At 44.2% G+C, this 26,060-nt stretch overlaps 1 protein-coding gene across 5 annotated transcripts in view; it reads right to left on the bottom strand.

Moving 5' to 3' along the window:
• The window catches only part of HPCAL1 (hippocalcin like 1), a 375,495-nt gene that overhangs the window by 167,892 nt on the left and 181,543 nt on the right, over positions 1-26,060 (bottom strand). For 2 of the 5 annotated variants that reach the window (XM_029595867.1, XM_029595866.1), the window contains exon 2: positions 1,799-1,986. The exons of the other annotated variants lie outside the window; for them this stretch is intronic. The gene's annotated coding sequence lies outside the window, so the exon portion shown is untranslated. The remainder of the gene's footprint in view (positions 1-1,798; positions 1,987-26,060) is intronic. 5 annotated transcript variants of the gene reach the window in all.

The raw sequence follows: 26,060 nt of genomic DNA, 5'->3' as shown, positions 1-26,060 counted from the left end.
ATCAAGTCTGATGCATTGAAACAAAATGTGAATTTTGTTTTTCAAGATAATGTAGGCTTTCTATAGCCAGGGACGGCATGTCCCAATAAGCGAACCAGGCAGTGGCCTAGGGCGCCAGTCGTCAGCAAAGAGCAGCCATATGGGGCCGTGAGTGGAGCCTATCCCACTTGCGGCAGAGAGTAGCAGCGACTCGACGGTCTACAAACAGCAAAGACTCAGAGGGGCTGCAAGCGGCACCAATTCTGCTCACGGCCGAGAGAAGCAGAGTGTCAGTAGGATGTGAGCAGCGCCCATCTGGCTCGTGGCCGAGAGAAGGTGAGTGAGAGTGAGAGAGAGTGTGAGACTGTGTAAGGGTGCATGTGTGAATGGGACATGGAACGTAAGTGTGTGTAACAGAGGGGGCCTGTGAGTGAATGAGGTCGGGGTTGGAGCAGGCTCAAGGCTTGCCTAGGGCGCCTAATACCCTTGCACCGGCCCTGACTATAGCCACTATAGAAACTCTGCAATGAGGGATCATGGGTTAAGGGTGAAGAGGGGTAGACTGAGGAGTTTTCTAAGGAAATATTTCTTTACAGAAAGGGAAATAGATGCATGGAACCATTTCCCAGTGAAGGTAGTGGAGACTTATCTAAATTTAGAAAAGCATGGGAAAAGTACAAGGGGGTCTCTGAGGGAATAGTAGGAATTGTAAAGCTAAACATGTGTGTGGATGGACAGACTAGGGAGAAATAGGAGGCAGAAAAATTACCATATGGCCTATGCTTCTATTTATGATTGCTAGAACCTGCTAATCTACGTGGGGCCCTCTGACCACAGGGTGCCACTTGTCAGCTTGTGGTTTGAACCACATAAGGCCAGCAAGTACTGCAAGATTATAGGAACCTGCATGATTCAAACTGCAAGACATCTGGAGTAGCACCAAGTGGTTAGAAGGCAGTCTGAGATCCCTGTGTAGTATAGCAGGAACCCAGGAAAGAAAGATAGAATGTGATATTAAAATGTATTGTAAGTGCTTATATTCAATAAAACGATGCCTGTTATAATACAGTATGTGCAACTGCTGAAAACAAATTCCATCAATCACCACAAGTCTAGAAATCGGTTTTATTTGCTCTCATTACTGGATTTTCAGAGGCAATACAAAATAAAATGGAGACATTTGGGAACACAACCTAAAACATTTATTTGGTGAATGAAAACTTTCCTTTTGAGAAAAATCAGCAATGTCATAATAAAGAGCATAGTTGCTATCATATGATAAAGTATGACAGTCCCAACAACTTACCAGGAAAAAAAAAAAAAAAAAGGAAGGAATAGCAATGCTAGTTTAACTTCTGAATCCAGCATTAGAAGTATAGTAATAGTAGAGTACAGTAGTAATAATAGTCTAGCACCACTGCAAATATTTGCTATCTAGACTCTTAAATAGCTGAAGACTCACAGTGGGAAAGAAAACTTAAAGATTCCATCCTTGCAGATATCACCAATTCAAGAAACACAGCTCCCTGCTCAATAACCTTGAATTGCTGACTACACTGGAAGCCCACTGGATGGAATATTTCAGGGCTAAAGCATCTACAGGAGTAAAGGCAGACTGTCCTCTGGGGCTAATATTTCACTTCACATTGTTTCTCTGACCTCTAGAGACATTGGCCCTTTGACACTGGTTTCTAGGGCAACTAGGTAAATGTGTTTTGGTATCAACCTTTATTCACAAGGGACAGATCCCCCTAGCAATACTTTCGTTACATGGAACTCTTACAAGCTTGACTGAAATAAATACGCTCAAATTACTTACTCTGGTTTGTTCCGATAACGTCTTGACAATAGGCGCTGCTGCTATTGGTACAGGATTTCAATTCTGCTGGCATTAAAAGTACGATGTGGGTATTCATCAAGCTTCTTCAGCTAAAACCTCCTACGTATGATCATTCTTATTTCATTAGGGCAAGCTGTATCTTCTCTTCTTAATGTCTAACTGAACTGCTGTTGGAATAAAAACCCAATCCACAAAAAAAATTAACTATATAACCAGTGGCAAAATTAATCACACAGAATAAAACCCATAATGCCAATTTATAAATTTCATTCCTGCAAGTTATTTTTTTTTAAAAAACCTATAATTATTTAATTACTTTATATTCTAAGATGAATCAATAGGCAGCTAGAGAACTTCAAAAAAGAACTACTTAATATAAAGGGGAAAACTCCAGCAGCACAGAAGGTCACCGATCTTTCAAAATGCTCAGTCTTGAAACTGCCATGATGGGTTAAAAAAACCCCAAAACCTGTTACAAAGTATCTGTTCTAAATCGGGCTTTACCTCAAAATGGCAAATTATAATTTCCTTTTCCAGAAGACCTGTGTTTGCCTTAAGGTCCAATGTTTAAAGAATTTTCCAAAATTTCTAAAGATTGTAAATACTGATAGCAAAATTTTTTAAACACTACCAACAGTCAACTCGAACAAAATAAAATGGTACTTAGCATTTAGGGGTGCTGTTACCACTGCCTAAATACAGTCACTGTTTAAAATCTTTAGATATTTTGGAAAGTTCCTTGAAAACTTTGGACCTTTAGCTAAACACTGGTCTTTTGGAAAAGAAAGTTATAATATGCTATTTTGAGATAAAGCCAGATTTAGAAAAGCTACTTTGTAACTTTTTTTTTTTTTTAAATCCATGATGGCATTTTCAAGACTGAGCATTCTGAAAGGTTGGCGACTTTTTGTGTGTCTGAGGTTTTTTCCCCCCTTATTATAATCAGTAGCTCATCTTTGAGGTTCTCTAGCTGCCTATCGATTCTTTTTAGAATTATAAATATAAAAAAAGTTAGTTAATATCAATTACAAATTTTTCAAAAATAATTTGTGGGAATGAAATTTATAAATTGACAATAATAAAAACTCATCTGTTTTTGTGTGGACCTATGAAACAATGGGGCAGTTTCAAAATACAGCTTAAACTTTAAAAAGATGCCATGTTGTATTAGTTGCATCCTAGAATAACTTCTGAAAAGTAATAACTTTTTTCATAAACCATTATAGAACTTGACTTCTCTAATATATAATTTCATGTGTACTCATTTCTTCCCATCGCATATGAAACTCGGTGTACTTGGACAGCAAAATATAGTTAGTGGATACAGTAATAAAAACACTATAGCTATGGTCTTGGCAGTTAGTATGTTTATATGGATTGTAATATAATATCAATCATTTGAATCCCTCAAAATATTATTCTATCTTCTAAACATGCTCCAAATACTTAAGAGCAATACTGCAAACACACAAAGAATAAGTATTAATGAACAGAACGGCACGCTAGGCTTACACAGGCAAACGTACAGCCTTGGCATTAGGAATGCAGTGGAGCACGGACATGAGCAGTGACCAGATAATGACATTTCCTTCACACATCACCCCCGTCCCACATCAGGCTGCTCACCGGCTGCATGCATTTACCTCCTATCTATCCAGCATCAACCTCTACAGCTCCCCTTATTCACTGATTCAAGCCTGTACACTTGTATCAACCAATCCATATGATATATAATCATTCATTACAGAACATTTCTAAAGATTTATAAATGTAAGCCCGCCCCAGTGTGCGTGTCCTGCACGGGTGGGGCCATACAAGTATTTAACGCCTCCTTCGGGGCAGGGAGTTCTTTTCTGTGCCCTTTTCCCCCCACGGTGTGGATCCTTTGACTTGGGCAAAGAGTTCCTTTTGGATCCCGGTGCAGGGGTGGCTGATATCCTTTTGGTCATCCCTGGGAGAGGGGAAATCTCCCTTCTCTCTTGGCGTTGCGTGGCCAAATAAAGGTGCTGGATGCACTGGGTTAGTGTCCAAACAAATTTACCTAATAAAATAGTTGCAGATGGCACAATAAATATGCTCAATCCGTAAGAACTCTCTAAGAATTCAATATGTGGTAGCAGCCAAGTTAATCAGAACCAAAATTGCTGTAACACCACAATTCATCTATTATAATTGCTGTCACCTACAGTGAGGAAAAACGTTTTGCTCTCATATACCAGACCTCATAAGGGCATGGATTATAATGCTGAATAGCATATGATTAATATGCCAGATGTTATAATCATAGGTCATTAATGAGTGTTTTAGTTTGCTTAGTGAATCCAATACACCAAATAGTGTTAATAAAAGTATTATGCAGTTGCACAAATCGTTGAAACACGTATTTTTCAATTTTTCAATTGCATTTTCAATTTCAAGCTTTCAATAATGTGAACTTAACTTGTTGGCACGGTGAAGAAACGCCATGTTCTTCATGCGTGGCTAGTATGGAGAAAAGCCCAGAGCCAGAAGATGATTCATCAAAACCGGCAAAGGCAACTCTCCTAGGCTTAGAAGTCTTTTTACGTTGCCAAGGGTATATAGTCCCCGCTGCATAATCTCTCTCATCCTTTTTCAGTTTGGTAATCTTGGACTGACGGACTTCGACTCTAAATTTCTCAATAGATTGATTATGCTCATGTAGATGTTTATCATATTCTTCTAGAGTCTCAGAAGCTTGCAGTGAAGATTTAATCTCTGCACAAGTGGTTTTCATGGTATCAGCCAGTTTACTAGTGGTTTCTACTATTAATAGCATAATATCTAGCGAACATTTGTTCAGGATGGCTTTGTAGATGTTTTCAATGGACAGTTCTTAGGTGAGATAATCCATGGTTCTAACGATGAACTTTTACAGAGTCTGAGATTTGGAGGCGAGCCAGATTATAAGAACGTAAGAAATTTCCATACTGGGATAGATCAAGAGTCCATCAAGCCCAGCATCCTGTTTCCAACAGTGGCTAATCCAGGCTACAAGTACCTGGCAAGTACCCAAAAATCAAGTATATCCCATGCTACTGAAGCTAGTAATAGCAGTGGCTATTTTCTAAGTCAATTTGATTAATAGCAAGTAATGGCCTTCTACTCCAAGAACTTGTCCAAACCTTTTCTAAACCCAGCTACACTAACTGCACTAACCACAAAGTGTGATACGGTCTGCTAGCCTCTTGAACAATGCGTACTTTGCAACAGCTATTCCCAGTCTGTTAGGATCACAGGAGCTGAAAATTGAGAAACCTGACAATGTGGTTCTTTCCAAATAATAGGACAAGGATCTTTTACAGTCCAATGAATGGAAGACATTCTCCCCTTTATGACACCAAGAGGAAAAATGTTTCCATTCAAAACCACAAATAAAACAAATACGCTCATTTGGTAAACAGCTTCCTGGCTGAAATCACAATGTTCTTAACCTTTTTTAGACAGTAACTGTGAGATAGTGCCCCTAGTGTTCTTTTATTTACCTGTGTAGGAGCAAGCTAGTCGCCTGGTCTACCTTAAATCCTACCTAAGGAGCGTATGCTCTGTGGGCGGGATCCTGCGGGGCAGGTGGAGCTCAGAGAGCATGTCCAGAGACTGGGGAATAAAGGTCTGAGCCTAGCTAGGATCACCAGACCAGGCCCAGGTCTCTAGGAGAAAGGCAGCTCCTGTAACGTAACACTGTCCAAACACAGTGCTAAGACAAAGCTGAACTGTGAGTACTCCAGGGAAGACAGTCTACTGCTATGCATGTGTGAAGCTGCAAAAGATATACTGTTTTAAAAAAAAAGGCTGGAATCAGACTAGTTTGTCTCCAGGCCTATGGGAATCACTGCTTGTTCCCACATATGATGTCATGCATGGGATTATTGTTAAACCTTTGCATAGAAAAAAAATCGCAGCACCAAGAAAGTGTCTTGAGTACAGGAAGAGTTGTGAATAGGACATGTGGTTCTAAACGTAGATAAGAACACACAGGGGGCCTGTGGCTCTTAAACCAAGTACAGAGCGCAGGGGTGAACAGAGCACAGTAGCTTGTGAAAGGTTGTGGCTCAAACTGCACTGAAGAAAAAACCCCCAAACTTTACAAGTTTCAGGTAGAGAGGAAGCTGAGTGGGCTCAGTTGCAGGGACAGCCAGGAAGTGGTAAGTTTGTACCGGGTAACAGAAGCCCAGCTGGAGGTAGATCAGAATGAAAAGTGATTTAGTTATTGCTGGTTATGCAAGTATTTTTTTCCCCTTATTTTTTTGCCTTGAAAAAGAAGAGAGGAAGGAACACCGATGCAGCAAGGCTGAGCTGAACAGGGTGTGGCCCTGGAAAAGCTGCCAGCCTGGGCTGAGTGTGGTGAATGTAAACAGGGCGGGGCTCTCTTCCAGCAAGCGAGTTACTCTGCAGGCAAGAAGTGTAGCCATGTACATCTGGCTGGTAGGAGTTCCCAGCAATCCGGAGCCAGAGGGAAGGGAAATCCCGAGGCTGGAGGCACGGGTGCTTGAAAGGCAAGCAGAGGCTGGGAAGCCAGAAAGCCTGCTCCCAGGTGCCCTGGCCGGGCAGGGCGACGGATGGGTGCAGACAGTAGCAGATATAAAAGGTGACTGCAGCAGAGATTGACCAGGTGCTCAGTGAGCTCTGGCAATTCGCCCTAGGAGGAGAGGCTGTGGTGAGCCCAGAAGGGGGCAGCATTGAGAAGCCAGATGATAGCGCTTCAGGTGGTCTGGATGAAGACCCTGTAGGGTGTCCAAACACTACCGGAGTCCCAAAACACCTTCTGTGAGAAGCCCAGATAAGGGAGCAGTGAAGAACCCTGAGAGCGCCCTAGGGAGGGTTACACAGACTGCCCAGGAGGAAGCAGTATGGAGTAGTCAGTGGGCTGCAGCACCGATCTGCCAGGAAGTGGAACTATAGGAGATCCGGAGGAAGACCATGTAGGGTGCCCAAACACTGCCGGGAGCAGAGCGCCAACTCCTGTGAGAAGCCCAATGAGGAAGGGCATGAGAAGTCCAGCAAGAGAGGACAGGAGATGCTAAGTGAGAAGCGTGGCAGAGACTTAGAGGGAGCTACTGCAGAGTGTACACAGGAAGAAACTGCAGAAAGCCCAGAGGATGGCAATGTGGAGCCTCCAGCAACTAAGGATACAGAGGAGCCAAGAGGGGGTTCTACATCAGATATACCAGTTGCCAGGAAGCTTGAGCAGCTGGTTATAGAGGAAACAGCACTGGTGGTTCCCCAGTCAGTCCATAAAGCTCCATTGGGTTGGAATTCGAATCCAGAGATGGCACACTGGGTATTGGTTATGATGCTGTTGATGGTAAACCTAAGAGATGGGATTGAGCATGTCAATAGGTCCCCATTCCCAAGCATAGCTGGTGGGAAGCCAGGGGAGGGGGAATGGGATGTCTTGGTCTCACCTCCATGGGATACAGGAGGGAATAGGGACGCTTGGCCCGACGGGTCTAAGCTGAGAGGAGGGGTATGAGAGATAATGCGCCTAATGTTCCCCTATTTACTTGTGCAGGACCAGGCTAGACAGCTAGTCCACCTTAAATCCCCTAAGTGGAGTATGCTCTGTGGGCAGGATCCCATGGGATAGGTGGAGCTCAGAGCATGACCAGAGACTGGGGAATAACAGTCGGAGCCTAGCTAGGATCACCAGACCAGACCCAAGTCTCCAGGAGGAAGGCAGCTCTTGTAAAGTAACACTGTCCAAACACTGAGCTGAGATGAAGTTGAACTGTGAGTACTGAAGGAAGCAGTACTGTACTGTAAGTAAAGAGCGTACACTGGGGCTGATGCAATAATCTTCACAGAAAGCGGGCGCTGACTTTTCCGCGCCCGCTTTAACACACACATGGCATCCGCAAGGGGGCGCCATGCAATATGTAAATTAGGGGGCCGCTTGCGCGACCTTAGCGCCTCCTTGCTAACATGAGCTGCCGCAACTGTCGGTTATGAAGACAGACGCCGGTAAACTTGGCATCTTTTTCATAACCGGCTGTCTGCCAGTAACGAAATTGGCAGCCAATAAACTCTGCGTTCTGCAGAGTTTTTTTTTTGTTTTTTTTTAAACTTTAAAAAAAAGTACAGAAAAGCAGTTTTTTCTGCTTTTCTGTACTTTTCAATGCGCTCAGCTATTAATGCCTGCTCCAGGCAGATGTTAATATCTGAGCGATAAGTGTGCTTCAGACGCACATTTATCTTTTTGCATTTGGAGTGAATGAGTAATAGCCTCATTCACATGCATTTGCATGTGATGAGCGCTAACTCGTTCACTCCGTGTCTGACGCGCGTTAAATAGGCGCTAATCTCCCTATTGCATTAGGGGTGGATTAGCACCTATTTAACCCACGTCTGACAGCGGGTTAAACATCAGCCCACTGTTCTGAAGGGAAGCAGTCTGCATGTGTGAAGCTGTAATAAAGATATATTATGTTAAGAAAAGCTGGAATCAGACTAGTTTGTCGCCAGGCTTGTGGGAATCCCTGTTTGTTCCCACAGTAACAGTTGGACTTTTGAGTACTTTTGAGTACTCAGCATCCATGCCATCATATGGAGAGGAGCAGGGTTTGGATCACATAGATGATCCTCCTCCTAAGTTAGTAGAGGTGTATCAGATCCTAAAGGGCTTGGTGGAGACGGACAATTTAATGAGATAAGAGAACCACACATGCCTTGGCTAAGTTGTACTAAGGTTAAATGCACTCAGTCCTTATTTTCTGCACTGTTCTCACTACCAATGGAAATGGAGGAAAGGCGTACAGCAGATCCGTATGCCGTATAAGCAGAAAATTGTCTTGATGATTTTCCTATTGTCTTCTGATGAGAAGACCTCAGAGGTCAAACAGTCTCTCTCTTGCCACACTCTGGCCCAGAGATCATTTGCGAGATGAAATCTCCTGCTGAGAAGATCCATCAATGTGTTGGAGATTCCAGGAATATAAGCTCCTTGGAGAAAAAAAAAAACTGATTGCAAGCCCACTCCCAAATTTTTAGACTCCTGGCAGAGAGTCCAGGGCCCTATGCTCACTTGCTTGTTTACATAAAACATTGCAACTTTGTTGTGTGTTTGTATCAGAACTCACGTTCCCTGAAGGAGATGCAAGAACACTCAAAAAATGGAGAATGGCTTATAGCCCAAGAGGTTGATTTGAAAAAAAAAGATGTTTCATTGCCGACCATATCTTCAGAGTTTGGAAAGGATCTGTGAGTGTGCCTTATCTCCTAGCAGATGCATCCTTCACCAACTTTACCTGAAGAGGCAGAAATTGAACAGGGGCATCTATCTCCATGACCTGTAGATCTAAGCACCACAGAAGAGATGTTTTCATCTCTTCCGTCATCTTCACAGAGTGCGACAAGGGCTGGAGACCCCCATTGGAGAACCCTTGTATTAAGGACAACCAGGATTGCTGAGGCTGGGACATGATCCCATTGTAGAAAGTTTTTAACTAGTGCTCGAATATAAGTCCTATTAGATATAAGGAATGCTTTCTCCTCTAAATGAGTCTATCCTCACCCAGATGAATTTGATTCTTTGGGTAGGACCCAAATTCAGCTTGGTAAAGTTGATTATGAATCCTAGTGACTAAAGGAGCTGGATTATTTTCGGCAGGGAGTCCAATACCCTTGCCTGGGAAGATCCAGTCACTAGTCAGTTGTTCAGGTAAAGAGATGATGGTGTGACACTGCAACAGGAATTTTGTGAAGACCCTCAGGGCTGCCCAAAGCACAAAGGGAAGACTCTTGTACTGTTAATGAAAGGAATCCACTAAGAATCTGAAGTATTTACAATGAGTGATAAATGGGTATGTGAGCATATGCATCTTAAATCAAGGGCACACATCCAGTTTTCCACCTGGCTAAAGGGCAGGATAATTTGGAGGGAGCTCATTTTGAATGTTTCTTGTAACAAGCTCTTGTTCACACTTCGTAAATACTGACTTCTTGGGGATAAGGAAATAGCGGGAGTAGAACCCCTTGCCATGGTCTTTGGGAGGGACAGTTTCTATCATCCATTGGTTGAGAAGTGATTTTACCTTAAAGAGCTGGGCTGAGTAAGACAGAGCCAGAGTGAAGACTAAACCTTGATATAAGCATGGGGAGACAGGAGAAGTACAAACAGTACTCAGAATTCACAATTGTGAGGCCCACCACTCTTCAAAGAATAGGCAAATCCATCCCCCTATGGAGGGGTCAAGTTCTGAGGATTGAGACTCATCAAAAACCTGTGCCAATCTTAGTCTGGGCCTGTTGTGGTACTTTAGGCTGACATCTACGAGCCAAAGGTTGCTGCTCTGGAAGTGCAGGTGGAGCACAATACTGCTGGAATTGATTGAAGTGGTGTCTCTGGAAAAAGGAATGCTTATAAGAGAAGTAATGATGTCTAGATGAAGAAGGCTGTTCTGTCCCTGTTGATAAAGTTTGAACAGTCACATGCTGCTCCTTCAGCTGGGCAATGATTTCTCTCACCTTGCCCCCAAAGAGACTGTCCCCCTGAACATGGAACATTGGGCAATTTTTCATGAACGTACTCATGTAGGCTGCTAGCTCTTAGTCAGGCCCATCCAGTATGTTCCAATGACTGCATCAGAAGATCTTGCTGTGGTGTCAAACAATTCATACACTGAATGGAGGAGATGATAGTCACACTCCTCTGCATCCGGAAGGGCCTGCTTATAGCCTTCCCATCCAATGTCAAAGGACTCTGTGAGAGGCTTCAATTATCAATGCAGTCATGTAAGCATTGTACCATGTAAAGTTGGTGGGCAGCAATGCAGGTGTTAAGCATCAAGTTCTGAAAGACTTTCTTCTTGAAGTTGTCCAACAACCTAAGGTCCTTGCCCCAGGGAGGTGGAGCACTGAAGAAAATCCTGATCTTTTTAGCCCATTTCAACACAGCAGTTAAACCACACCAAAGCCTGGAAATTTTTTCAGGTCACTGGAGGGCAAGAGGATGGATTTTCCTATCTATATTCATTCAATCCCGCAAGATCTGTAAACAAGAATCTGTATTGCTGCTAACAGGAGTTTCCAAAATCTGTAGTAACCCCAAGATCTCTGTGCAAGGGTTCTTGTCTCTATAGATGTCAACTCCGATCACCTTGCCCTATTTATCCAGGAATTTAAAGTATGAGAGATCTTCTGATGGAGATGAATGATCCGACGGGTCAGGTAAGGGGACTGGAGGGGATCCCCTTAGATCTTTCTTCTGAGTCTAGAGGTTGAGGGACACTAGCCCATGACCCTGAAGACAAAGGCAATCTGGCCAGGGTTCTCAGTTGTCTTTGAGGGGCATACTCCCACGGCTCTACTCCCAGAGCCCTTTAGGGACAGGGAATAGCCTACAATACGTAAATGTACCTGAATGTTATCCACTTTGAAGTGGCTGAAAGACAGAACATAAAGCAAATACTCCAGATAGTGGTGTCCCAATCTCCAGATTGGCTAGATTCCTCCACACAAGGCATGCTGGCAAGGGCTAGATCCCACTACTAGCACCTTGAAGGGCTCCAGAGATGCGAAGACAAGTGGAATTTCCCCTTATGTGAGTAATTCAGATATCTTGGATAGGAGAGGTTGAAGGGTGTCCTCACTTGTCATTAACGATGTAAAGAAAGCCTTCACCAGTTTGGCCGCCTGGTCTATGGAGTACTGTGCCCTTTGAGCCGGGAGAAGAAACATCTTCTGAAACCAGTAAAAGGATCATGATCTTGAGAAGCACATACTGGACTCCAGGACAGGGCCCTTTCTGGGTTAATTTTTCTGGAGGCCACCTGGAGACCAGAGGCATAATGGAATATATGGGGTCCAGAGTCTCCAGGCGAAGCCCATGTACTAATGGAATGGAAGCAGCTCCAGGAAGCTCAGGATCAGGACCAATAAGGTGAGACAGAGACAAGGAGAAAGATAACTTTATGGAGTCTCCTCCAAGTACTGCTAACCTTGTTCCTGACCCAGGTGCATTGATGGCATTAATTGTGTTGACAGATCCAGAAACTGTTGCGTCGATAGGCCCATGGTCAGATGCATTGATAGCACCTGCTTTGGTGCCGACTGCTCCACTAGCTCCAAGGAGTAGTGCTTCTTTTTCTTCTGCACCAATAGGCCCTGCAAAGAAGGTAAATCACCCTGGTGCATGGAGGAGCTTGTGGTCTCCTGCATGTAATGATTCTGCACCTTGCTCGACTTCTGAACTACAGCGATCAATGGTCCAGCACTGCAGTTGGGGGTGCTTGGCCCAAGGAGCTCATGCTTGAATTGGCATGGAGGAAGCCCAAGAAGGCACCACTCCAGGAGGAGGAATGGCTTTGACTTTTGACTGACCTGCTATATTCCTCCAGCTTCCCACTGCTGTTCCTCTGGGATCTGATGACATTCAATTGCAATCATAGCAGTTGACTGAATCGGTAACAAATATTGTGGCCATCAGTGATGGACACCTTGTGGCCTCAAACAGTCCTTGAAGCCTGACATTATTATACTTGATTTTATTTTTTGTCATTGTAGCACTGAAAAGTGCTGTTGAGGCAGTGGGGCAACTGTGAAGTGAGACATAAGGAACTTTAGAAAAAAGGTACAAGAAATGAGAGAGAGAGAGTGCATATGTCCGTGTGGAAGCTCAGACTGGTTCACAAGGCAGCGCAAGCACATGTGGGAACTTCCATGCATGCTCAGAAGTAAAAGCTCTATGAACTAAGAAAGAAGTGTTGACTTGGCACCATCAGATGACAACCCCCACATGTAATGGCTAAGTCTGCCCTGCTTGTCAATGGAGAGTCAAGGATACCTATGGAATATTATCTTCCTGTATATTAAAATGCTACAGTAATATGCCCAGTACAAAAATTGTATATAATGCAAAAGCACTAACAGCTTGTTCTAGAAAAGTATAAATGGGGACAATTTTCCTAAACTATGTGAAAATATCAATTTGGCTTAATATTCTACAAGTTGTAATATATTTTCCCCGCAATACTTCAAGTGTGTCAAAAGATTTAATGGCTGATAAAATTCAGGAAGAAAATCTCCAGTGGGCGATTACAAATATCCATCCTACTGAAGCTAGTTTTATATTTGGGAGAGCATCTGCAGATCTCCCGTCGTCATCTGGGGTCATCCCTGCGGTGGAGGTGGGTCACTCCTAAAAGGGTAAACCTAAGTGGGTCGCCCTTTGAAAATGATACCTACAAATTCCCAAACTATTTAGTCTGAATGTGTATTAAGTTAACCAGACTACCAATGACAAAACACTATGAGACATCTTGACGAAATTTCTGGACTATAAATTGCATATATGGAGGAAAAGGTATTTGACTCAGCAGCTAGCCTTCTACCTTAACAGTCTGCAAATAAGATATTTTTGCAGGGGTAGTCAGTAATGAATTTATTTGCATGTTTTCGTGCCAATTTGCAGACACTTAAGATGAAATTCTGAAATTTACAACTCATCAAAAAAAAAACAAAAAACAAACAAACTAAGAGCTATGAGCCAATAATACAGCACTGATTACTATACATACATATGTATAAATCGGATGTTAAAATGCAAATACATGGGCATTCAAAGGAGCAGTTGTAAAAGTTAAAAGCTTAGCTCAGGTATGGATGTTTAAAAATACTACCTTAGCAACCCAGAACAGATGTACTGCACTCATTAGAAAAGGTGGAAAGAAGGCTAAACAACTTATCGACATGGTTGAAAGGTGAGGTGAGAGAGGCTATAATATATAAAAACATATTTCAAGAAATGGAAAAGGGATCCGAATGAAGAAAACAGGAAACAGCATAAGCACTGGCAAGTTAGATGCAAAGCATTGATAAGGAAGGAAAGAGAATTTGAAAGGAAACTTGCCATGGAAGCAAAAACTCATAATAAAAACATTTTCAAGTACACTCAAGGTAAAAAGCCTGCGAGGGAGTCAGTTGGACCAATAGATGATCAAGGGGTAAAAGAAGCACTTAGGGATGACAAAGCTATAGCAGGTAGACTAAATGAATTCTTTGCTTCAGTATTCACTGAGGAAGATGTAAGAGATTGTACCCATGCCAGAAACGATATTCAAAGGTGCTGATTCCGAGGAACTGAAACAAATCTCAGTGAACCTGGAAGATGTACTAGGGCAAATTGATAAATTGACAAACTAGAGTAGTAAATCACTTGGACCAGATGGTATACATCTCAGAGTGCTGAAAGAACCGAGGTATGAAATTGCAGACCTGCTATTGGAAATTTGTAAACTATCAATAATATCTATGGTACCTGAAGACTGGAAGGTTGCCAATGTAAGACAATTTTAAAGAAGGGATCAAGGGGTGATCTAGGAAGGTACAGACCAGCGAGTCTAATATCTGTGCCAGGCAAAATAGTAGAAACTATCATAGAACAAATTGCTGTACATATAGATAAGCATAATTTAATGGGAAAAGCCAACATGTATTTAGCCACATCTGCTACATTTTTTGAAGGTGTAAATAAACATGGGCATAAAGATGAGCCAGTTGATATAATGTATCTGGATTTCCAGAAAGCATTTGACAAAGTCCCTTGAGAGACTTCTTAGCAAATTAGAAAATCATGGGATAGGTGGCAGTGTCCTATTGTAGATTGCCAACTATTTAAAAGATAGAAAACAGAGTAGGGCTAAATGGTAAATGTTCCCAATGGAAAAAGGTGACTAGTGGAGTGCCCCAGGGAACTGTTCACGGACCGATGCTTTTAAATATATTTATAAAAGTCCTGGAAATGGGAACAAGTAGCGAGGTCACCAAATTTGCCAATGATAAAATTATTCAAAGTTGTCAAATCACAAGAGGATTGTGAAAATTGCAAGCGCATACTGCAAAACTGGGAGATTGGGCATGTAAATGGCAAATTAAATTTAACAGACAAGTGCAGAGTGATGCACTTAGGGAAGAGTAACCCAAATTATAGCTACAAAATACAAGGTTCCACATTAGGATTCACCACTTAGGAAAAGGCGTCAGTGTTGAAAATACATTGAAATCTTCTGCTCAGTGTGCAGCAGCAGCAGCCACCAAGAAAGCAAACAGAATGCTAGGGATTATTAGGAAAGGAATGGAGAATAAAACAGAGAATATCATAATGCCTCTGTATCACCGCATGGCGTGCCCACATCTTGAATATTGTGTGCCGTTATGGTCAGCACATCTCAAGAAAAATATAGCAGAATTAGAAAAGGTTTGGAAAAGGGCAACCAAGATGATAAAGGGGATGGAATAATTCCTCTATGATAAAGGCTAAAGAGGTAAGGACTCTTCAGCTTGGAGAAGAAACAGCTGAGGGGAGATAAGAGGTTTATAAAAGTATGAGTAGGATGGAACGAGTAAATGTTAATCAGTTGTTTACTCTTTTGAAAAGTAAAAAGACCAGGGGACAGACAGTTAAATTAGTGTAACATTTAAAACTAATAAGAGAAAATATTTTTTTTACTCAACGCATAATTAAGCTCTGAAATTCATTGCCAGAAGATGTGGTGAAAGCTATTAGTATAGCTGCTTTAAAAAAAAAAAAAAGGTTTGGGCAAGTTCCTGGATTAAAATTCCATTAATTAATAAGGGAGAGTTGCAGAAATCCACTGCTTTTTCTTGGGATAAGCAGCTTGGAATCTATTTACCCCTTGGGATCCTGCCAGGTATTTGTGACCTGGCTTGGCCACTGTTGGAAACAGGATGCTGGGCTTGATGGACCCTTGGTCTGACCCAGTATGGCATGTTCTTATGTTATGTTCTAAAGAACTTTTCCAAGCCACAGGGCTTTCCTGCAGACATCCAACAAGGTGAACCTCTAAACCAGAGCTTTCCAAACTTTTCAAGTTGGTGACACACCTTTTAGACAAACATAATTTCGGGACACAGTAATTCAGTCTCCTAGCAAACCAGAGGTTAAAGGTTAAACGAACGAAATGTATTTCGACAATTTATGTATGTTTCCTTAAATATATACATAATAAAATGATTCACGACACAACCTATCTTGTGAAAACCTTTTATATTAAAAATATATATTCCAAGATTAATGTTATTGTTATAATTTATGAATAACAATAATAAAACAAAGTTATTGTGTTATGCAATTTACCTCTTTAATGAGATATATGAGCTTGATGGGATGAACACAGCTTTTGAATATTTGGTGTTAAAAAAGTCCAAAGGGTCTTCTGCGTAATTTTAAAAAGCTGGCCAGTTTCACACTATATAATTATTTGATAGCCTCATTCAACTAATTCTATATGGCTATGAGAGTGAAGTCTGGAATTTATAGGAAGGGACAATGTCAATATAAATCCTACACCTCCAGTTCTGTAACTCTGTGCATCCACTGAAATTCCCCCAAACAATGGAGCTTGGATGTTTCCCTTACAGCTCATCATACTAAAAGATATTTTCAAATTCTGGTGTCACCTCACAGTAATAGCAGCTCAAACACCTTCCACTGCCAGACACATTGTGAACTAACACAAAACCCCACAAAAAAGACACTAAAAATCTATACTGCAATCCCTTCATAACATAACAGTAATAACACCAAGGACTCAAACAACAATAAATCTACCTGTGAAAAAGCAAGGGTAAATATTACACTGGGTCCTAGAATACCAATACACCACCTACTGAGGAAACAAAACAAACCAGATTGCTATAGATCCCTATGCTAGCAGAATCTCTCATCATGGTCACACACACAGAGCAGAGACAGACCCTCACCAAATACAGAATACAAAATAAAGGAGCACAAATTAGACAAAAACTGAAATGGAAACCCCAAGAAGCCAGACTCTGTATATTAACAATGGGAAAAACAGAACCACCATTCCGTATAAAACAAATAAAATCAAACATAAAGCATTATTTATAATAGTAAAACCATATTAATAAAATATTTTAAAAGTACTGATAAATAGAATTTCTATTAATTAAAATCATACATTTTTTACAATTTCCCAAACACCAACAAAATAGTTCAACACAGCACATATATCAAACAACACCCAATAATTAAAACTAATAAGGATTTTAAAAAGCCCCTGCTGTCCATACGTGGGAGCTCTTGATTTCCAGTCACCCTGATATTGTCAAGGATTAGGAGGTCATCCTCTCTCTCACACATACACTGTCACATACATACACATTCATGCTCTTATACCCACCATAACCTCTCGCTCTCAGGCTCTAAGCACTCTCTCCCCCACCACACACACCCCCACACATACTCTTACTCCCCTGGATTTTCTTATACACACTCATGCTCTCACTCTCTCTGGCTCCCTCACATACACACACACCCTGGCAAGTTCCCAATCATTCTCACACAAACACACACACCCAGGCAATCTCCCAGTCATTCTCACACTGAAACTGACCCCTAGGCAGGCTCCCATTCATTTTCACACCACTCCCTCACCATCCCCCAGGCATGCACACATTCATTCTCACACACACATACACCACAAACAGGCAGGCACCTATTCTCACACATACAAACCCCAGGAAGACACCCATACATTCTCATACACAGACACACCCTCAGGCAGGCACCCATGCATTCACACACATACACCGCCAGGCAGACTCCCATTCATACACATGCACACACTAAAGGCAGAGACCCCCTCTCTTTCTTTTGCCAGCAACCTCAGAGCCTTTCTCATTCCTCTGCTGCCACTGTCACTGATGCCGCATGGCTATTGGGGAGGCGTTGATTGCTGCTATTGGCACGGAAGCCCATTCTGCTGCCTCCTCTGTGCAGGCCCCGTGGGTTTCCACTTCCTCCATGTTGATCTCGTACATTGTGAGATCCGCATAAAGTGCTACTCTTGCACATTCCCAAAGATTACATGTGCCAATCAGTAAAAAGTAATTCATTTTTTTTTTTACCTTTGCTGTCTGATCTTAGTTTTCTAATCGGTTGGTCACAGACTTTTTTTGTTCCAACTCCCCTTTCTTATTTTTTTGCCAATTCCTTTCATATTGTCTTTTTTTCTATTTCTTTTCTCTCCATCTATCTTCTTCCCTCAAACATACAGTCAGGTTCTCATTCTCACATGCTTTCTCTCTCACACACACACACACACAGGCTCTCACTCTCACATGCTGTCTCTCATACAATCATTCATACACAGTCTCTCTTGCACATGCTGTCTGACTCACACCCCCAGGCTCTCTCTCACTCCCACATGCTGTATTGCTCAAGCACAGGCTCTCACTGTCACATGCTCTCTCATATACAATCATTCATACACATAGGCTCTCACCGTCACATGCTGTCTCTCACACACACACACAGGCTCTCACATGCTGTCTCTGCAAACATTCAGGTCCTCACTCCCACACACCTCTCATCTCATACACGCATACAATCTCTCAACTCATCTCATACACGCACACTCTACGGGCCCTCAGCCTCTCTCTTACCTCTGGGCCTCCTCTTCACGGGTCGCTGCAGGATGGGCTCTGCAGCGGCCCTGATCTTCTCGGGCCGATCTGCGGCGGCGGCCCTGATCTTCTCTGGCCGATCCCCAGTTGGGACCCTGCTACCGGGCCGCCTTCTCTTCTCAGCCCGCTGCAACAATGCTGCTCCTCTTCTGCACGTGGCTGAGGCTCCTCCTCCTTCCTGCCCGTGCAGCTCCGGCAACATTTTTCTTCCGGGGCTGCGTGGGCAGGAAGGAGGAGGAGCACCTGCACTTTTAGACTTGACCTTTTTCTTCGGGCCGTGGTGACGCGAGCTCCACCACGGCCCTGCCAATCTTCCTGCTGTGTGTCTCCGGCACACAGCACAGCGATACTTCACTGCTCAGCCGCCAGTGGGATGAAGTCCACCGGCGGCCGCATTGGCTCCCACTTGCCGGTGTGTCACATGCACCGGGCTTGCACGACACACCGGCACACTGCAGGCGACACACTAAAGTGTCGCGACACACACTTTGGAAAGCTCTACACTGAACAAAGACATTGCTTGATTCTTTTGACAGCTGCAATTTTGCTTGGTGGCTCTGCAAGAGACAAAGCTGCTCCAGGACTCTGCACCTGCTGTATTAAGATTAGAGAATTGTCCTAGCTACCTTAGGGACAGTTTAACTTGTAAAAGACAATTAGTTCAAATTTTTAATTTTAATCTCTTGACACAATTCTAAAACGTGTGAAACCATAAGTATGTGTTATATATGTTTTGCATTATATATGATTGCTATCAAGTACCTTTTTGGAAAGTTTGAGAAAGACTGCACTTACAATAATTAATAAATGTAATTTCAATAAACTCTAGGCAGTCGTTTTCATTGCTGTAAGAAAAAGAACCTTAATAAACTGAGGCTTAATTTCTCTGTTTATTTATTTGTTTAAAATCTTTTCTATACCGTCGCTAAGTTAAATACCATCGCAACGGTTTACATATAGGCACATATTTAATGTAGGTAGAAGTGAACTATAGTACATTCTAACAGGTGCCGTCAAAGGCTCGGTTACAATATATCATTAGACAGTCATTTAGCGAAGTAGTTCATGACCAACTGTACCAAGGTACTTACACGGGTAGTTTTATCACACATAGTATTATAGTTATGCTTATTGAGGTGTAAAGTTCATAGACTAATCTACTGTACAGTCCTAAGTACTGTGTGTCGGTGCTCTCCTGTCTTTTCCTGAATAATTTCTATTCTCCTGTCTCTTTGTAAAATGCTTGTTTAAAGAGCCATGTTTTTACACTTTTCTTAAATGCTTTGAGATCACTTTGTAGTCTGATCTCTGGAGGCATTGTGTTCCAGATTATGGGTCCTTTTGTTCTCTTTTTCTCTATCCTTATTTCTTCTTGGGCCTTATACCAAATACTATATAGTTTTTTTTTGTTTTTTTTTTACTATTGTTGATAAAAGTATTGGACGTACAAAAATCACCTTTTTTATTTTTGTTTAGAATTCAAGATGTTTAAAGTTTTCTACAAAGAAAAAGCAGTTACATTTCCATTGCTGATATTCAGCTTTGTGATCTAAACAATCACTTCTCCAAGCATGTGGGATGTGTGGTTGCTGCACTCCTTTCTGGTAGAAAATTTGTGATGCATTCATAAAGCAACTGCAGATTGTAACTGGCTTACCATCAAATCCTAACCGAATGAGCATACTAATAAAAAAAAAATAAAAATTTCCACAAGGGATAGCAAATGTTGCTTACCTGATGTAACAGGTGTTCTCACAAGACAGCAGGATGTTAGTCCTCACAAATGGGTGACATCGAGGATGGAGCCCAACCACGGAAAACTTCTGTCAAAGTTTCAGGAACTTTGACTGGCCCCTACTGGGCATGCCCAGCACAGCACTAACCCTGCAGCCAGCAGGGGTCTCCCTTCAGTCTTGTTTTTATAGCTACAGGCAGTGCCTAAAAAGTAAAATAAACGAACCCAACACCGCGGGGAGGCGGGCGGGTTTCGTGAGGACTAACATCCTGCTGTCCTGTGAGAACACCTGTTACATCAGGTAAGCAACATTTGCTTTCTCACAGGACAAGCAGGATGGTTGTCCTCACAAATGGGTGAGTACCGAGCTGAGGATGTCCTGACTTGCACCAAATGTACCCAACGGCGTGCAACTGGCACAACAACTGGGGTGTAATTTGGGAAAGGGCATCCGCACCTTACCGGGAAGGTGGAAGGGTGTTGGTACATCACGTAGGAAAAAGGTTACGCAAGACAGATTGGCCGAAGATGGAATCCTGTCTTCCAGCTTTATCCAAACAATAGTGGGCTGCAAAAGTATGGAGGGAACTCCAGGTTGCAGCCTTGCAGATGTCAGGAAGCGGCACCGATCGAAGGTGTGCTACTGAAGTCGCCATGGCCCTCACAGAGTGTGCCTTGACACGGTCTTGAAAAGGAATGCCAGCTTGCTGATAGCAAAAAGAAATGCAGTCCGCCAACCAAGAGAAGAGAGCCTGCTTACCCACAGGTTATCCTAATTTGTTAGGATGGAAAGAGACAAATAATTGAGTGCTTTTCCTGTGAGCAACTGTACGGTCTAGATAAAAAGCTAGAGCTCGTTTACAGTCTAGGCCGGGTATGCAGAGTCTGTTCCCCGGAGTTGGAGTGGGGCCTGGGAAAAAAGATAGGTAGTATGATGGATTGATTAATATGAAACTCCGAAACTACCTTAGGTAAGAATTTAGGGTGAGTGCGGAGTACCGCCCGGTCCTGCAGGAGTTTAGTGTAAGGCGGATAGGTAACTAGGGCCTGTAATTCACTAACCCTGCAAGCTGAAGTGATAGCCAAAAGGAATAACACTTTCCATGTGAGATATTTTAATTCACAGGAGTGCAGAGGTTCGAAAGGTGGTTTCATAAGGCGACCAAGAACCAGATTAAGGTCCCAAGATGGGGCCGGAGGACGTAAAGGTGGCTTTAAATGGAGCAAGCCTTTAAGAAAGCGTGTTACAAGGGGTTGTACTGAAATAGGAACACCCCCAATACCTTCATGGAAGGCGGCTACCGCACTGACATGCATTCTAATGGAAGAGGTCTTGAGACCGGATTCTGATAGATGCCACAAATAGTCCAAGAACTGAGAGATTGGACAGGAAAGGGGATCAAGGGACTGAGAAGTGCACCATGATGTGTACCTTTTCCATTTGTATGAGTAAGATTTTCTTGTAGAGGGCTTTCGTGAAGCTATCAGGACACGAGAAACTGAATCGGAAAGGTTAAAAGGCTGAAGGACTAACCTTTCAACATCCATGCCATCAGGGACAAGGCTTGGAGGTTGGGATGAAGGAGGCATCCGTCGTTTTGAGTGAGCAGATGCGAGTCCTGTCCCAGAGGAATGTGCCTGCGGATGGAGAGATCCTGGAGTATGGGAAACCTCACTTGGCGTGGCCAGTGAGGTGCTATCAGGATCATGGTTCCCCTGTCCTGGCGGAGCTTCACGAGGGTCCTCGACAGCAGAGGAAGAGGAGGGAATGAATAGAGCAGACCGGTCGTCCACTTGAGGGAGAATGCATCCCTCGGCCGAGAGTGCTGGCTCCGAATGAGAGAGCAATAATTGTCCACTTTGTGGTTCTGAGGGGACGCAAAGAGGTCTATGTGGGGGTAACCCCACTTGTGGAATAGAGAGGTTGCTACTACAGGATTGAGTGACCACTTGTGTGGTTGGAAGACACGGCTCAGCTGGTCTGCCAATACATTGTCTACTCCCGGCAGGTAGGTGGCCCTGAGGTACATGGAGTGGGAGAGGGCTTCTGCCCAAATCTGCGCAGCTTCCTGACACAACAGGAAGGAGCCTGTGCCTCCCTGCTTGTTTATGTACCACATGGCCACCTGGTTGTCTGTCTGGATTAAGATTGAATGGTGTGATAGGCAATCTTGAAAGGTCCTGAGAGCATAGCGGATTGCTCGGAGCTCCAGGAAATTTATCTGGTGTTTGGCTTCCTCTAGTGACCAGAACCCTTGAGTTTGTAAATCGTTTACATGGGCTCCCCAACCGATGTTGGAAGCATTGGTAGTGAGGATGACCTGAGGATCTGGTGGGAGAAAAGGCAAACCCTGTAGGAGGTTGAATGGATTCGTCCACCAGGCAAGAGACAGACGAAGTGCGTTGGAGACGCGTATTATAGAGGACAGAGGCTGAAGAGCTTGAGTCCACTGAAGTCTCAGAGTCCACTGTGTGACTCTCATGGCTAAGCGGGCTGTGGGAGTCACATAAACTGAGGAGGCCATGTGTCCCAGAAGAACGAGGAAGTGGCGAGCTGTAGCTGTGTGTTGGGACTGCAGCTGGCGAGCTAGGGACACTAGGGTTTGGACTCGTTGATGAGGAAGGAAGGCTTTTGCCTGTAAGGTGTCCAAGTCTGCCCCAATGAATGATAAGGTTTGAGATGGGACTAAGTAGGATTTCTCGTAATTTACCAGAAATCCTAGAGAAAGCAAAGTTCGAATTGTTAGGGTCAGGGAGGACTGAGCCAGTTGCTGGGTTGGGGCCCTGATCAACCAATCGTCTAAGTAGGGGTAGATGTGGACTCCTTCTTTCCTTAGAAACGCTGCAACCACTACGAGGCACTTGGTGAACACTCGTGGTGCGGATGCTAGGCCGAAAGGTAACACACGATATTGGTAGTGATTTCGGCCTACTAGAAACCGCAGGAATTTGCGATGAGATTGTGTTATCGCAATGTGGGTATATGCGTCTTTTAGGTCTAGAGAGCATAACCAGTCCCCTCTTTGCAGCAGAGGGAGTAGCGAGCCCAGGGTTACCATCTTGAACTTCTCCTTGTGAAGGTACTTGTTGAGGACCCTCAGGTCGAGGATGGGACGAAGTCCCCCTGACTTTTTTGGGATCAGGAAGTACCTGGAATAGAACCCTAGGCCTCGTTGCAAGGGAGGAACGGGTTCTATAGCGTTTGACTGTAGGAGAAGAGAAGCTTCCTGTTCTAAAAGAAGAGAATGATCGGTAAGACTCCACGGCTGCAAGGGTGGGGAGTCTGGAGGGAGAGACAGGAAGTTGAGATGGTAACCTGTGCGATGATCGCTGTCACCCACTGATCTGTGGTGATCCGATGCCACTGATCTAAAAAGTGGCATAGCAGACCTCCTACTGGAATGGCTGGAAGAGGGGTCTGGCATGTGCTCTGTAAGTGGAAGTCAAAAACCCGCCGCAGGGCCAGGAGGTGGAGCTGCTGCAGGTTTTTGTTTACGAGCCTGGCGAGGCTGAGTCTTATGGTAGGACCGTGCAGGCCGAGGCTTGGTAGATGGGGGATAATACTTTCGTGGCCTAAAGAAAGACTTTTTGGAGTCCTTCCTAGACGGTTGTTTGGAAGGCAAATCAGGAGGAATAGATGAGAGCTGCTTTAACATCTTATGATGATCCTTCAATTCAGCAACAAGTTGCTGAATTTGCTCACCAAACAGATTATCCCCTAAGCAGGGCAAATCCGAAAGCCTGTCCTGAACTTCTGGGCGAAGGTCAGATGATTTGAGCCAAGCCCAACGTCTAGCAGAAATAGCTGTAGCAGAAATTCTAGTAGAAGCATCGAAGATGTCATAGGCGGTTTGGATTTCATGCTTTCCAGCTTCAAACCCTTTATTTAAAAGGGACTGAATCTGGGGCTGGAACTGCTCTGGCAAGGCGTCAGCGTATTCTTGCATTTTCTTTAAAATGACTCTGTTATATTGAGTCATATAAAGTTGGTAAGAAGCTATTCTGGAAATCAGCATAGCTCCATGGTAAACCTTCCTACCTATACTATCTAGGAATTTATTATCCTTAGTAGGAGGTATGGAAGAGTGTGGTTTTAGTCGTTTGGCTTTTTTCTGAGCTGACTCGACGACCACAGAATGATGATCCAACTGAGGTTTTTGAAAACCTGGCGCTGATTGTACAAGATATGTAGAATCAGCTTTTTTATTGACTGGGGACAGAGAGCCAGGAGATTCCCAATTCTTTTTAAGAAGGTCTAGAAAAACCTGATGAATGGGAATAGAGGTGATGACTTTCGGGGCATCCAAAAATTGGAGCAATTCCATCATTTGGTGCCTATCATCCTGTTCAGATTGAAGTTGGAAGGGAACCAACTCTGACATTTCCTTCACAAAGTTCATGAAAGAGAGGTCCTCAGGGGGAGAACGCTTTCTGCTCTCCGCAGGAGTGGGTGGTGAAGGCAAATCATCGGTGTCAGTAGAGGTATCATCAGCCCAAGTATCATAGGGATCAGGTTGATGACCTGGAGGCCCTCTAGGGGGCTGAACTCCTGAGGGCCCAGGTTGAGGCTCCGAAATATTGGCTGGAGTCACCGGGGGCATCGAGAAAATCCTCGATGGAATCGGTGTCGATATCGGTGCCGGTGTAGGCAGAGGGAATCTGTGCCGGTCTCGATGGAATCGGTGCCGGCATCTGAAACCTCGGTGGAGCAGAGGTGCGTATCGCCCCTGAAGATAGTATCGGTGGCGAGGGACGACCTGACCTTGGTGGAACAATTCCCGAAGGGGGAATTCGATACGGTGTTTCTCCACCTGATGAAAAACCTGTCGGTGACAGCGGTCTTACCGGTGTCGGTGACACAGGTATCACCGGTGGAAGGGCTGTCATGAGCGCTTCCATCCGGTGCAACAGCGGTGCCAGTGCCGCTGCAATCGGCTCGGTGGCCGGTTCCGCTCTCGGTGCCGGAGGAGGCTGGAACCGTTGCATCGCCTTATCGATGGCCTCCTGGACCAGCCGGTCCAGTTCTACCCGGAGACCAGGGGTAACAAGACCCGGCTCGACGGGAGAGGGAGGCAGAGGCTGAGCCGGAGGGACCACCGTCACCGGTGGGATCGCGGCTCCCAAACCCGGAAGGGGTGAGGGTTGCCTCGGTGCCTGCGAAACAGAAGTGGACGGTGCCAACTCTGATCGAGGCTTTTTCTGCGGAGGCTTGGTCGGTACAGAGGTAGATGACGTCGATTCCTCGATGGGCCGAGACTTATGACGTCGATGGCGATGTTTCTCCTTCCTATCTCCTCGATGATCAGGGGAAGGGACAGGAGTCGATGGCCGAGAAGTCGTCGATGGCGGACGGTCACCGGAGGGCTGTTGATGGTAGTAAGACTTCGACGGTGCCGGTTCCGATGACGTCGATGCAATCGATGGCGTTGGGGTGCGAACATGGAAGAGGAGCCCCATCTTCTCCATTCTGGCTTTGCGACCTTTTGGTGTCATTAGGGCACATTTGGTGCAAGTCAGAACATCATGCTCACTCCCTAGACATAAAACACAGACTCTATGAGGGTCTGTGATTGACATAGTTCGGGTACAGTCCAGGCACCGACGGAACCCCGACGCCATGGCTGAAGGCCAAAAAATTTAGCCGTGGGACTGTCGACTGCCAGCAGGCCTCAAGGGCCAAAGTCGACGGAAGTCGATGAAACAACAGCAAAGACTTACCGGAGTTCCGCGGACGAAAAAATTTACCGAAGGGAGACCCCTGAGGGGCAAATTTTCTTCAGAATAACGAATTCTAAATTCCTGTCAGGAACGTGGTTAAGAGCTCTTTCACCGCGTGGCTACTGCTGCGCGGAAAAAAGAAGACTGAAGGGAGACCCCTGCTGGCTGCAGGGTTAGTGCTGTGCTGGGCATGCCCAGTAGGGGCCAGTCAAAGTTCCTGAAGCTTTGACAGAAGTTTTCCGTGGTTGGGCTCCATCCTCGGTCACCCATTTGTGAGGACAACCATCTTGCTTGTCCTGTGAGAATACTAGCAACAAGGTTCTC

This window comes from Rhinatrema bivittatum, chromosome 3, assembly GCF_901001135.1.
Source record: "Rhinatrema bivittatum chromosome 3, aRhiBiv1.1, whole genome shotgun sequence".
Classification (NCBI taxonomy): Eukaryota; Metazoa; Chordata; class Amphibia; order Gymnophiona; family Rhinatrematidae; genus Rhinatrema; species Rhinatrema bivittatum.
This window is presented reverse-complemented; position numbering and strand designations above follow the sequence as displayed.